The 13174-nt window shown below is 45.8% G+C and overlaps 1 protein-coding gene across 4 annotated transcripts in view; it reads right to left on the bottom strand.

Annotated features, from left to right (window-relative positions):
- Znf831 (zinc finger protein 831) overlaps window positions 1-13174 on the bottom strand; it is a 117980-nt gene that overhangs the window by 91027 nt on the left and 13779 nt on the right. Inside the window, exon 1 of one of the 4 annotated variants that reach the window (XM_075963267.1) lies at window positions 10889-11300. The exons of the other annotated variants lie outside the window; for them this stretch is intronic. The gene's annotated coding sequence lies outside the window, so the exon portion shown is untranslated. Of the gene's footprint in view, window positions 1-10888; window positions 11301-13174 lie in introns of those variants that run through there. 4 annotated transcript variants of the gene reach the window in all.

Here is a 13174-nt window from a genome sequence, read left to right as displayed (position 1 = left end):
CCTGGGCTATAGGGCAAGATCATCTCTCAAAATACAAAATTAAAAAAAAAGAAAGTTTTCAAGAAAGAATAATGAAAACTCCAATACAGCAAAGGCCTAAATCTATATCTACAACAAGTAAAGCGAACACTAGCCTGACATTTTATACAAACATTAGCCCGAATCTAAACCTAAGCCTAAGAATAACAACTAGCCCCTAATCCGAACCCTAGCCCTACTCTAACCCTAAGCCAAAGAATGCCAGCATCAAACTTCTGCCACTAAAGATGGAGAAGTTTGACCAAACTGAAGCACCGTTACCATGGATAGCAGGGGAGGGGACAGCGCCAGCCAGCGGTTCTTCAGACTTCAGAGGCCAGCAGGAAGAGTGAGACATTTTCCACAGGGTGAAAGGAAGAAACAACCAACTCTATCCCTATATTCAGTGATTCTTCCACACACGAAGAAGAAATCAAGATGGCCTCAAATAAAGGAACGAGCTAAAGCAGTGGTTCTCAACCTGTGGTTACGACCAACCTGTTGGATTGCATATCAGATATCCTAAATGTCATAACAGTAGAAAAATTACAGTTATGAAGCAGCAAAAAAATAATTTTATGGCTGAGGGGTCACCGCAACATGAGGAACTGTATTAAAGAGATGCAGCATTAGGAAAGTTGAGAACCACTGGGCTAGCTCTTCAAAAGGAGAAGGAATGAGTAATAAAGGAAAGGGAGAAACACCCTAGAATTGCAGAAATAAACAATGATGGAAGAAGTAAAAGTATGGGTAAAACATTTACTTTTGAGTTTTTGAATTCTATTTGATGGTGAAGGCATTAGAGTATGATTTGATGCAGTTTTAAGTCCATGTGCAGAAAATAAACACTGTGACATAGAGAGGGGGCAGGCTATGGACCTGACTCAGTGGGTCAAGCATACTGTACAAACATGAAAACCTGAGCTGGGTTCCCAAAAATCACATATTAAAATTGAGCATGGTAAGGTGTTCCTGTAACCCCAACTTTAAGGATCAGGGTGATTGGGATAAGTAGTAGATCCCTGAAGGTCATTGGCTAACTGGTCTACCAAAAGTGATGAGACTCCAGTTCAGTGAGAGACTGTCTCAAAATATAAAAGCAGAGAGTAACCAAAGAGAGACACCACCTAATGTCCACCTCAGGTCTACGCGTCCACATGATAGCTTATGCGCATGCATTCACACATATACATGTGCATGCGCATGCATGAGGCACCACACACATGCACAAAAATTAAAAATAGAGGTTTCCACACTTTGACAAAGAATCAGTGATGCTCGCTCACTGTGGCAAGTTTTACACATGCAGACCAAATCATCCCCAGTGTGCACAGGGATTGGATGCTCAGGTCCCACATGTAGACTACGTATCACTTTGCATAAAAGCCATGCACATCCTTTGCTACCTTTAGGTCATAGCTAAAAGACCTATAGTACCTAGCATAAGTAGTCACTATGTAAATGGATGTTGCACTGTCTTGTTTGAGGGTGACATGAAAGAAGAAGTCTTTGCTGACCCAGTTCTTACTTTCTTCATGCATGCCTGGTGTATGTGCACATACATATGTGAGCAGTCATATGTGAGAAAACATGGACTCCATAGACTGAAGTTGGCTGTCATCACTCCAAGTCACTCCCCACCTTGTTTTTTGAAGCCAGGTCTTTCATTGGACCTGGAGCTCACCAATTTGCTAGGCTGGCCGGCCAGTGAACTCCAGAGATCTGTCTATCCCTGCTTCCCCAGGGCTGGAATTATAGGCACAAGCTGCTGTGTCAGACTTTATATAAAGGGTGCTGTAGGATTAATCCTCTTGTATACTTTAAAGATCTGTCATTTGAATTGATTCAATAAAATGATGATTGGCCAGTAGCCAGTCAGGAAGTATAGGTGGGGAAACCAAACTAAGGATGATAGGAAGAAAGGCAGAGTGAGGAGTCACCAGGCAGACACAGGGAGCAGGAGATGAACATGCCATGCTAATAAAGGTACCATCACGTGGCAGAGCATAAATAGAAATATGGATTAATCTAGCTGTAAGAGTTAGCTGGTAACAAGCCTGAGCTATTGGCCAAGCATTTGTAATTAATATTAAACCTCTGTGTCGGTTATTTGGGAGCAGGCAGTCAAGACAGGAAATGTCCAATTACAGCTGGGGATCCCAAGTCATGTCTTAGTGCTTGACTATTAGGCACTGTGCCCAAAGGACTTCCTCTTTTTCCTGAGTTACCTCCTTTTCAAATATGTTCGATCCATAGTTGTTTGAATCCACACAGTGCTGTACCTGACTGTACCTGACATGATACCTACAACAACCACAACACTGATGTAGTTGTGAAACCTACTTGCTGTGATCGCTTTCCAGATGCATTGCTCACTATTCCTCCAGCTCCCAGACTAACCCTATCTGCTCAAATCAGGGGACTGCACCCCTCTCTGATAGTCTAAAGCACAGCTTCCCCAGAGGTCAGAAGCCCACCACCCACATGTGCCTTTTCAGGGTACTGCCTAGAGCCCCTTGACAACTAAGAGCTGTTCTCTGATTGTCACATTATTATGTCACACTTCCCAAGATGACTTCCAGGGTGATTGTAATCTTCTGATTAGTTACAGAATGTCCAGACTTGATCATGGATACACGGTCCCAAGGATAGATTCCTATGGGATATTGGGATGGACTTTATGATGGCTAAGTTCTTTTCCAATGAGAAATTTGAGTCTTGCAACCCCTGGCATGCCACGGCATCAAAATTAATCAAGCTGTCAACTGGGGTCAATTGAGATAAAGTGACGACCAGAGCAGGTGGCCTGGGAGCTGGAGTGGCGTGGCCGTGCACACGGCAGTGGAGGCGCGTGTAAGGACTGCGGTGTTAAATGGATTTTCCTAAGAGGCCTTGAGTGCTTACACAGAGAAAATGACAATCTCAGTTCCATTAACTCACAGCTCAAGTCATGCTCTGAAAGTCAGACAGCTTCTGTGACAGCCCTGAAGAATTTCTTGTTTCTTGGAGCTGTGGGGCTGACATAGCTGAAAATCAAACAGAATTTACTGGTGCAAGTTGATGAGTTCAAAGTCTTGCCAAGCTTTTCATGTGAGAATCGGCGGGGGCGGGGAGTGTTACTGGGAATCCTGGAACTTGGAACGAGGACATCTCAGACTCACAAGAAAGAACTGGATGGAGTCAGCTGCTCTGAACCCTCCTGTGTCTCCCTCTCTTAGTAGAGTTACAGTCCTCAGCTGAGGATTCCTGCGAGACCCTCACCTGGGGCAGAAACCTTCTAAGAAATAGCTGAGCCTTCCTGGAACTCACCATGACCATCCTTCATGCGCCAAGACTCGTGAGCAGGGTGGCTGGGATCAAGCACCCAATATAACTTAGGAAGAAATAGGTGGACAACCATGGAACCCATGCTTGTATCACCTACCAGCAGACACTAAGCACCATATGCAAATGGGCCTGAGGGTTTCCATGAGAGAGGGCAGGGACCACCAGCAGTGAGCCCAAGAGTTCATTGACACAGATGATTGTCCTTGAGATTCTTGGGTTTAATGTGCCTAAATTGCTAGATATACCTTTAACTGTGTCCTAGGCCGGGAGGCAGAGATCTGGATGTGACAGTGGCCTCCAGCTCATGAAGTTAGAGCATCAGGGCTTCCCTCCCATGACAAGGATAAGGGAATTCAAAGGCCTAGGTCAACTACACTTCTCATGAAGATTCATAAGTGCTCCTGGGTGGAGCTCTGAGATGTCCAGGGGAGCACTCACATCTTCCCAAAACTGTGTGGACAGGGAGAACTGTGGGTGATGTCCTTAAGAAGAGTAATTCTACCATCACAAGGCAGAGGTGACCTCAGAATAGTAGAGTAAGGGCCAGATGTGGTAGCACTTGGTTGTCAAAGGCAAAATTGGCTTGACAACTACAGGGAATGGGGACACACCCACAAGGCGAGCTCTCTGGCACATGGAGACTTGTGAAAGCAACTGCCAAGCCATGGTGTCCCTAGCAGTTGAAGAATTATCAGCCTGCTAAATATTGGTACATCTGTATGAGAAAATCGCTAGTGCAAAAGCAAGGGGCCTGACTCCAGTGCCCAAGTGGGGAGCCACAGCTTTTGTGCCCCTCACCCTCACAAAGGCTGTCTGCAGCCTCAGAAGAGGGACTCCTCAGAGTCTTCAGAATTAGCAGAGGCTCCAAGAAGCAAAGAGCAATGGAGAGGAAGCTGTGGAATGGCCGGTGATGAACAAAACCGAATCTCCGAACTGTAGCTCACTGGCAGCTACTCACTTGGGAAGCCACTGGAATGACTTTGGACACTATGCACAAATATCTTTATCTCTGTTTGACCAGGCTGCACTTCTTGGCTTTGCTTTTAATTTTTGAGTTTCATACATGAGATGCAGGTGCATGACTTTACAGCTTGGTCTTCAGTGAGGAAAATATTCAGTGAGACCCTCGCTGAGTTAGTAGAGTGACGGACAGGGTCTTGGCAGCAGACAGCACCTCTGTCTTCTCACCCCGAAGACAGGTAAGAGCTTCCTCAGCAAGACAGATGCTCACTTCTTGTGAGGCAGAAGCAGAGACCTGTGCTGTTGGAAGGAAGTTCACCATATAGAAGAGCAGATGCGGCTGCACACCTATTATAATTGTGTCGATTACAAACGTATCGTCACTCAGCACCCCACACACCCTTTGCTGTGCGCTGTCTGGGAAACAGTGCAATTCTACCCAGCAGGACATGTTGGAGGGGTACTTCAAGAGAAAGAAGTTTCCTGAACATTCCAAGTTGAGGGCCTTGGGTGTGTGCACAGGGTAGGCCATGGAACTATCCTAGCCACAGGCCTCTAAACATACGTCCTCAGCCCCAGGACAGCCTCGTCCGAGAAGCAACCAGTCTACAATACCCACAGCACAGACTCAGAGCTCAGCTTCAGCAGCCTCCTGCGCAGTCTGTCTCTGACTAGCACATCCATGGAACACAGCCCTGTTCTCAGCTGTGACCTGTGAGCTCAGAAGACCCGTATGCCCCACACCCAGGCTCTGAGCACACACCTCTGTCTCTAGCTGGGAGTGGACTGTCTCCAGCTTACATGCTGAAAGGTTACCCACTGTTCCCACTGTGTGCCTGGCAACTCCCTACAAGTCGTGGTCAGGTGACAGGAGCCAAGAGCCCCAATGTCCAGATCTGCTACCCGTGTCCAGTTTCACACCCACATTTCTTCTTTCTTGGTACTCTCTTCATCATCTGTGGGGATACTACTGTGTCTCACAGCGACTCTTGAAGAGCTAGTTATTCTTCTACCAAATGTTTTCTGTGCTACCTCCTGTGTGGCCTCTGCATCTTCAATAGATCTAAACAGGTACCCAAAGAGAGGCTGCATTCTAAGTCATGAAGCAGTCTAAGCAGATTTAAAGAATTAAAATAAGACCAAGTGTGTTCTTAAACAATATCAAATAACACTAGAAATCAATAAGAGAAAGGAAACTGGAAAAACTCCAAATGCCTGGAAACTAAATGCAACCTATGGGCCAAAGAAGCTGTCTCAGAGGCAGTCGAAAGCACATTGCTGAGAAAAAGCAAAAAGGTAGTGGAGCACACCTTAGAGAACACTGAGGGGAAGCTTGCAGTGTGGAATGTTAGCAGTAGAAAGAGGGCTTGAGGGGGAAGTGTCACATTCCTTCTGCAATCTAGCGCCACACACACACACCACACAAACACACACACACACACACACGCACACACACACACACACTATAATAATCCTAAAGCAGAAGGAAGAAAATAATAATGGTTGAGGAAGAAATCAATAAAACTGAAGCAAAAATAACAGAGGAAAAAAAATCGATGAAACAGAAAGCTTGTTCTTAGACAAGTTTAATAAAATTGATTTAGAATTTCTTCAAAGACAGACAAAGGAAAAAATCAGACAAGACACAAACTATCAATATCAGAAATAAACCAGGGGCTATCACTACAGACCCCACAGACTTCAAAAGGCTCACAAGGGAATCATTCAACCCCCACGCACTCAATGATGTGCATGGAATGAACCAGTTCTCCAAAAGGCATAAACTGCCACAATCCACCTCATCCGAAATCAATACTAAGAACAGCGCTCTAACTATCATCAAATTGAATCTGTAATTTCAAAACTCACAAATAAGAAGCCTCTAGGTGCTGGTGTAGAGAATTAATTTCACAGTGAAATGAATACCAGCTCTATCTGAAAACTGAAGAAAAGAGAGTGTTTTATGTGCCCAGATACCATCCTGACTTCTATAGTATGAAAAGAGTCAAGCAGAAAACAACACCCTTCGTGAATCTAGACACAAACCCTTGACAAAGCATTATTAATGAAATACTAAGTCATTAAAAAAAATCACACACCACGACCAAGGGTTTGAGATATAGTCCATGTGCTCTACCACATTAACAGAGTAAAGGAGGAGGCCACATAGTTATAGCCAAGATCCATTACTGAAAGGAAAGATCTCATCCCAGTGTGACAAGTGTCATTCATAATGCTACAAAGCAAACATTAGCCAGCAAGATGAACTAGCAAGGGAGAAGGAGGTGTCCATTGCTCTGAATCAATACTTCTCAAGCTTTAGCCAGTGAACTAAAGTGGGGGAAAAAATAATACAAAATACAGGCAACAGAAGGACACACAGACAGCAAAGGAAGAAATAAAAGTGCACCCATTGGCAGCTGGCACAGCTATTTAGGTATAAATTCATAAAAAATTAAACAAACAAAAAAACAAAAAAAATCTCTTCAGAATAAGAAGTTCCGCAGGCACAAGATCAACATAAAAACATTAATTAAATTTCCATGCTACCTCTGAATTCCATCAAAATTCAAATTACAATGTCATTTATACTGAAAACTACTCACATTAAACTCTAACAAAGCATGCCAAGGCCTTAGAGATTGCATCTTACAGAACATTGACAAAATAACTCAAAGAAATATAAATAATAAAAAGACTTATTGGGTCCCTGGATTAGACGATTCAACCTAGTAAAAATTTCAGGTATTCCCCTAATTGGTATAAAGATGTAGATCAGGTATTATATAATCCAAGTAAGAATTTCTTAACATCTAAAAGGACAATAAAAGAGGAAAACACCGACTGCCATGGTTTGAAAACTCATTGCAGAGCCATGGCAACCAAAGCTATGCTTTCAGGAGAGATGCACTGGTCAATGACATGTCACCCTAACACAAAGTAGCAACAGCTAAGACAAGGTCTCAGCATGTAGAAAAGACTGGCTTCAAGTCACAGCAATCCACCTGCCTCTGTCTCCCTGGTGCCCCCACACCCCAGGTGATTTTTGACAAAGGTTCAAGGTAATTCGGTGCAGAAAGCCTAGCTTTGCCACGCATGGCACTGAGGTATCAGCTCTTTGAAATGAGGAATCAATTCTTGTGCACAAAAGCAGAAAGAGAAGTTGCAGTCTGAGCTTTCTTAGCTAGACAAACATGAACTCAAACTGGAAAGTGAGCTCAAGCACACATTGGGAAACTTTTAAACACTGGAGGGAAAGGGACCAGGGGAAACCCTGCAGATCTAAGATGGGAGTCACTCACACAAGCAGGAACTATGAGACAAGATTAGACCTTTGCTAGGTTAGACCTCAACAAAATGAAGATTCTTTGTTCTGTAAATGCCTCTGCTTATAAAAGGAGAAGAAAAGCAGAGCCACATACATGGGGGAAATAGCGGCAATTAACAGAGCTACCAAAGGACTCATGTCTAGAATATATAAAGAGCCAAGAAAACTTAACTGTGAGAAAAAAATCAATTATTAATCCAGGTAGAAAATTAGTGAAAAGCATAGCAGACAGGTCTCTAAAGATGTACTTGTGGCAGCCAGCTCATGTGCGTTCTAGAAAACCGTGTGGTTGTTACAAACGTGCACTCAGCTACCTTGTCTTACACAACACTACTGCTTCCCAAAGAAAAGAAAGCAGGCTCTCCAAAGCCTGAACCACACACGTTCAGCCCAGCTCCATTCTGCATAGCCCGAGACAGCAGCCCATTTGATCTTCCTCAGACACATGTCTAAGCTAACTGTGCATATCTGTGTCACAGAATCTTACTCAGCAATAAGAAGACACAGACTGGAGACTGGGAGGTATCACAGTTGGTTAAGTACCTGGCAGGAAAGCATGAGGATTCCAGACCCCAGCTGAAGAAAGATGGGCGTGGTGATACACACTTACAACCCTATCATCAGAGAGGCAAAGGCAAGAGAGTCCCTGAGGCTCGCTGATAAACTATCCTAATCTACTTGGCAAGTTCTAAGCATGAACATGGCGCTTCCCACAGCTCCAACACCTGCACACGAGGAACGCACACACCAAAACAAATCTAAAGCGGAAATAAAAAAATAAGAGGATGAAATAATAAGTGGGGTGAATCTCCAGAGAATGAGGCTACTCACTATGCAATCTTCTTTATAAAATATTCTTTTAAAATTTTTATGAAGTAGAATTGGAAGTTAAATGCATTCATTTGCGGTGCACTTGTTTATCTCGCGTGCATATGTGCAGGTCTGTGGGTATGAGCAGGCCACATCATAAATGTGGAGACCAGAGGAAAATCTCCTTCTTCCATGGGGGTCCCGGGTACCAAAATCATATTATCAAGTTTGGTAGCAAGTACCTCTACCTGCTGGGTCATCCCTCCACCCGGTATAAAACATTCCTAAAGTGGTCAACTGTGGGGCAAGGGGACGGAAGAATGGTTACTGAGGTGGGGAGAAGGGCAGGGGATGGAACGGCAGAGTAGAGTCAGTTGGCCACCAGCAGGTCCTTGACACGCTAGGACAGTCTCTACCACAGCCAGCCGGGAAACTGGATGAAGCACACGAAGGGAGTCTGCTCTTTTCTCACAAGTCTGCAATTACTTCCGTAAAAGACTAATTCATTAAAATAAAAGCAAGTTAATAGATAGAGTCAAAATTAAAAGCCCATGCTGTGTAGTCGGATGAGCATAGAGTACTGGCTGTGCACCCTCAGCCATGTGTCCCACTGACTGGCTCTGACCAGCCGATTTCTGTACCATAGGCTGATTTATAGACCAGAATGCCCTGAAACTTGCAATGGCGCTCCTGTCTGGAGCTCCAAAGCCAGAACAACTGACAAAATTCATATCCCACTAATAGTTTTCTTAATTCTAGCTCACTTTACTTTCTTCTGAGTTTCCTTATATTGGAAGGGAATCTGCCTTACTGCCACACACGGACGTGCTTCAGTGTGGCTGTGAGCTGGAGACCATCACAAACGTCATCTGGTGTGAAGGAGACACTCAAGGCCCTGCCTGGGGTGGTCACCCATTGCCTGGCCTGCACTGTAGACCTGCAGAGAAATATAGACACTTCTGTCCCAAGACCAGCTGTATGCCACTCCCATGCTCCAGGGTGACAGAGTCCTGAGACCCCAGAGATAATCCCTGTCCTTGCATCTTTCCTACCTACAGGCCTCAGGCTTCTGTTCTCTGGGGTATTTGCCTTGTCTCACAATAGGCTCTCGGGCCTTTGTTCAAAAGCAGCTGTGACTGACCACCCAAGCTCACTCCCCCTTGGCTTGCCTCTGCATCAAGCCAAGGCCTTCTCACCTTCCTTTTCCAGGCCTGGATCTGTGTACACAATGTCTGTGGCCTCTGCCAGGGAAAAGGTGTCTCTGGCTGGTGACCCCTGGCCCCTCACCGTGAGCTCATTTCCCCCAGGCAGCTGTGCAGCAGACACTGGGGCCCTTTTGGGTAACCCTGCGAGCATGGGGCTCCTCCTTTGTGGCCATCCCTCCCCTGGCTGCCCAGCCAAGTGCCAAAGGAAACCAGATTCACACCCTGGTCTTGGAGTCTCCTTGCAGAACCTGAGATGGCTCCAGAACTCAAGGTCCCGCTCTGATTGGCATTCACCTGTGATCCCAAACTTGCTCTATGCAGGGATAATGGGTAGGGTGGCTAGGGGCCACAGCACTATTTTAAATCAGTCCAAACATTTACTCTGCCTGCCTGGGAGCTCACTGCACCTCTCTCAGTCATATCCTGTCCTTTGCTTGGTCAGCAGTTAGAGTTAGCATCTTGGCCTTAAACGATGCACTTTCTCTAAGGAGAGGAGAGGTTTGTTATCCTCAGACCTGCTTCCCAGGCTTATCTGAGATTCCCTCCAACTCTTAGCCATCTGGAAGTCTGGGAAGCCAGGCCTGTGTATAAATTTATGGTTTGTTAACCCTTGAAAACTCACTGAAAAATGATTCTGCTGGGTGGCTGATGGGAATACTTGTAATACTGTTACTATCAAATACTTGGATACTTAGGGGTGGATGTGGGGGTGTGAGGTGTGTGTAGATGAGTGTACTTTACAAACTCTTGGGCTAATATATGTTTCTAACCAATTCATATCTTTGGTTTAATTAGGCCACTTTTGGCGAAGACCAGCTAATAAAACAATGTGTTTGTTTATTAATCTTTAAAAACTGTAGATCACTTTACTTCATGCATATGAGTATTTTGCCTGTATGTACATACGTGTGCCATGTATGTGCCTGATTTCCAAGGAGGATAAAGAGGGCATTGTATCACTTGAAACCAGAGTCGCGGGTGGCTAGTATCCTCCCTCTTGGTCCTGGGAATCCAACACAGGTCTTCTGCAGGAGTAGCAGAGCTCTTAACTGCAGAGAAATCTCTCTGGCCCCCTTATTTGTCTTTTTCATGGGACTGGCTTCTGACAACCATTATGAGTTGCAGTAAGCATGTTGAGAGATGCAACCATGGAGGTAAGCACACTGGAGGCAAAGGAGATTGCTGTTTAAAAACACCGCAAGCAGCTGCTATGTGTTGGTGCCCTTTAACACCCACGTACCTTTACGAAGGATGGTGAGTTCTCAGCCAGTGAATCTCTGCTCTAAAGCCAGGTGGCCCAGGCCAGTCCTGAGAGATACAGCCACAGGTCCATGGAGGTGAGGGGAGCCTAGAAGCTGGCTCACTTGCTTGCTGGCTCTCTTTCCCCTCCCCCCTCATCTTCTGGGGAAGTTGCTACTCTGCCAGGGAGGTATCTTGTCACTCTCGATTGGTGCCTGATGCACAAGCAGTCTCAGCACAGAAAGACGCCCTACACCCACACCCCACACACCTCAGCAAAGAGGAGGAAAGAGAACAAGAAGGTGCCCCAGAAGCTGGCGGCTGAGTCAACTCCATGTCTCTCTGAAGAAAGCAAATAAAGCATCTGGAGAAGCCTGGAGGACACTTCAGTGGAGATGAGGCTCGGGTTGCCTCAGAAGAAGGAAGTAAGTTGTTTTCTGTGCTTTACTTAACGTGGCAGTGGCGACACTTAGCAAACAGGAAGCAGAGACTTCAAACGCCTCCTCTCCGGGGACCGTAACTATTGATCTGGAAACCCAAGAGGCCCTGAAAGTGCCAGTGCAACATTCGAGTCTATAGATGAGTCTGTTCTGGGGCTGAGTGAGAGCCAGGGTGTTGGTCTTCCTGGAGATGGGCCCGACACGAGCATCCTCAAGGCTCAGTGTGAGTACTTCCGTTGTAGATGGCCATGGCAGGGAGCAGGAGCAGGGAGCATCCCATCATCCCTGGAGTGCCATTTTCAGATAAACTGCTGTGAAGTCGTTCAGTATGGTTATGTTTGCAATCATTTTTATCTTAGAATATTGCACCAGAATGATCTCCCTCCAGAGGAGTTACTTCCTTCACTCTCTCTGACCATGGCAGTGGTAAAACAGTGTTTGCTCTACTGGCCTTCAAACAACAGTTTCTCTAGGTGCAATCTGAGATGCAGAAAAGGGTCCAGTCAAAAGAAAAGGTCCTAAGACATGGCCGGCCAGGAGCCCTCCTGGCTGTGGGCTCCTGCAGGCTGATTGATCATGACTTGGAAACTCAACGACAGCCACAGATTCGCTCCATTTTGACACCAGTTGTTTCCAGGTGATTGGAAGCTTCAGCCTGGTTCTCAGCTAGATTAGGAGGGGGATGTTTCCTCTGGACTTTGGAAGGATCAGACGGAGTGAATTCCCATGACCTCTTGCTTGAGCCATGCAAGTCATTACAGGTATAAGAAGCCCCGGGAATGTGAAGTTGGGGTAGGAACGATGCCGCAGAGCCAGGTTTAGTACCCAGAAAACACAGGGCCTTGCTGTAGCCGTGTCTCACAAGGGCCTCCAGCGCCTCCTCTGCAGCACGTGAGGAAGCTACCAGTCTCTTGCGTCAGCATCCCCTCTGATTTATTTGGACTCACTATAACGTATGTGTGTGTCCAAGTGTGTTTGAGTGTGTTCATGGTGTGTATGTGTACATGGTGTAAATGCTTACATGAGGTATTGTGCATCTGTAGCCCCAGCACTCAAGGAGGGAGGCAGGAGATGACATCAGGGTCATTCTCAGCTACAGTGGGACTTTGAAGTCAACTTGAAACACATGAGATGCCATCAAAAAAAAATCCCTAATAAAACAATAAAAATGAAAGGGTGAGCTGCGCGGTATGTGAACCTATCAGAACACTAAGAGATTCTTCTAAGATCACAACATGCAGCTTTGATGGCCGCAGTCATCACAGAAAACTAACCAGAACGTTCCAGAGCTAACTTGTTTTCTGAGGCCATTTCCCCAGCTCAAATAAGAACGAAAGATTCTTATTTTCTAAAATAAGAAATCAACAAGAAAGATAAATTGCTCCATACTCTTTGGGCAAATTGCAGTTCATATAGCCTGCCTTTAAAGGTAAAGCACTCTAATACAGCCAAGTGAACGGGACACAGACTGCGAAGGGACCCCAGGAACCTGTGCTCAAGGTTCACAGGTGGAAGGGCACGGTCAGGGTCCTGGCATTGCTGCTCCCTTGCCATGGCTCCTTCGTCCCTGTAGGTAGCTGTGTTGGGAGCAACAATGGGCTACATTATCTCTGGGAGCTCGGGGTTCAATTGCAGGGCGTCCCTAATCCCACATGCAGACGCTGAGCATGGGTATTCAAGATGGAATCACAAACCAGAGTGACGTGCAAGGCTTCTGGTGTTCCCGTGAGTAGAATCCGTGGTGACCATAAGACACATCCCCTGTGCTCTGTGCAGGAGCCAGGGCCCCGTCACCACGCATATCTCTCTGTGCTCTTTGAAGGACCAAATTTATGGCTCTCAAAGTA

This window comes from Microtus pennsylvanicus, chromosome 2 (assembly GCF_037038515.1).
Source record: "Microtus pennsylvanicus isolate mMicPen1 chromosome 2, mMicPen1.hap1, whole genome shotgun sequence".
Lineage (NCBI taxonomy): Eukaryota > Metazoa > Chordata > Mammalia > Rodentia > Cricetidae > Microtus > Microtus pennsylvanicus.
The sequence above is the reverse complement of the archived record's forward strand: the minus strand, read 5'-3'. Positions and strand labels throughout refer to the sequence as shown.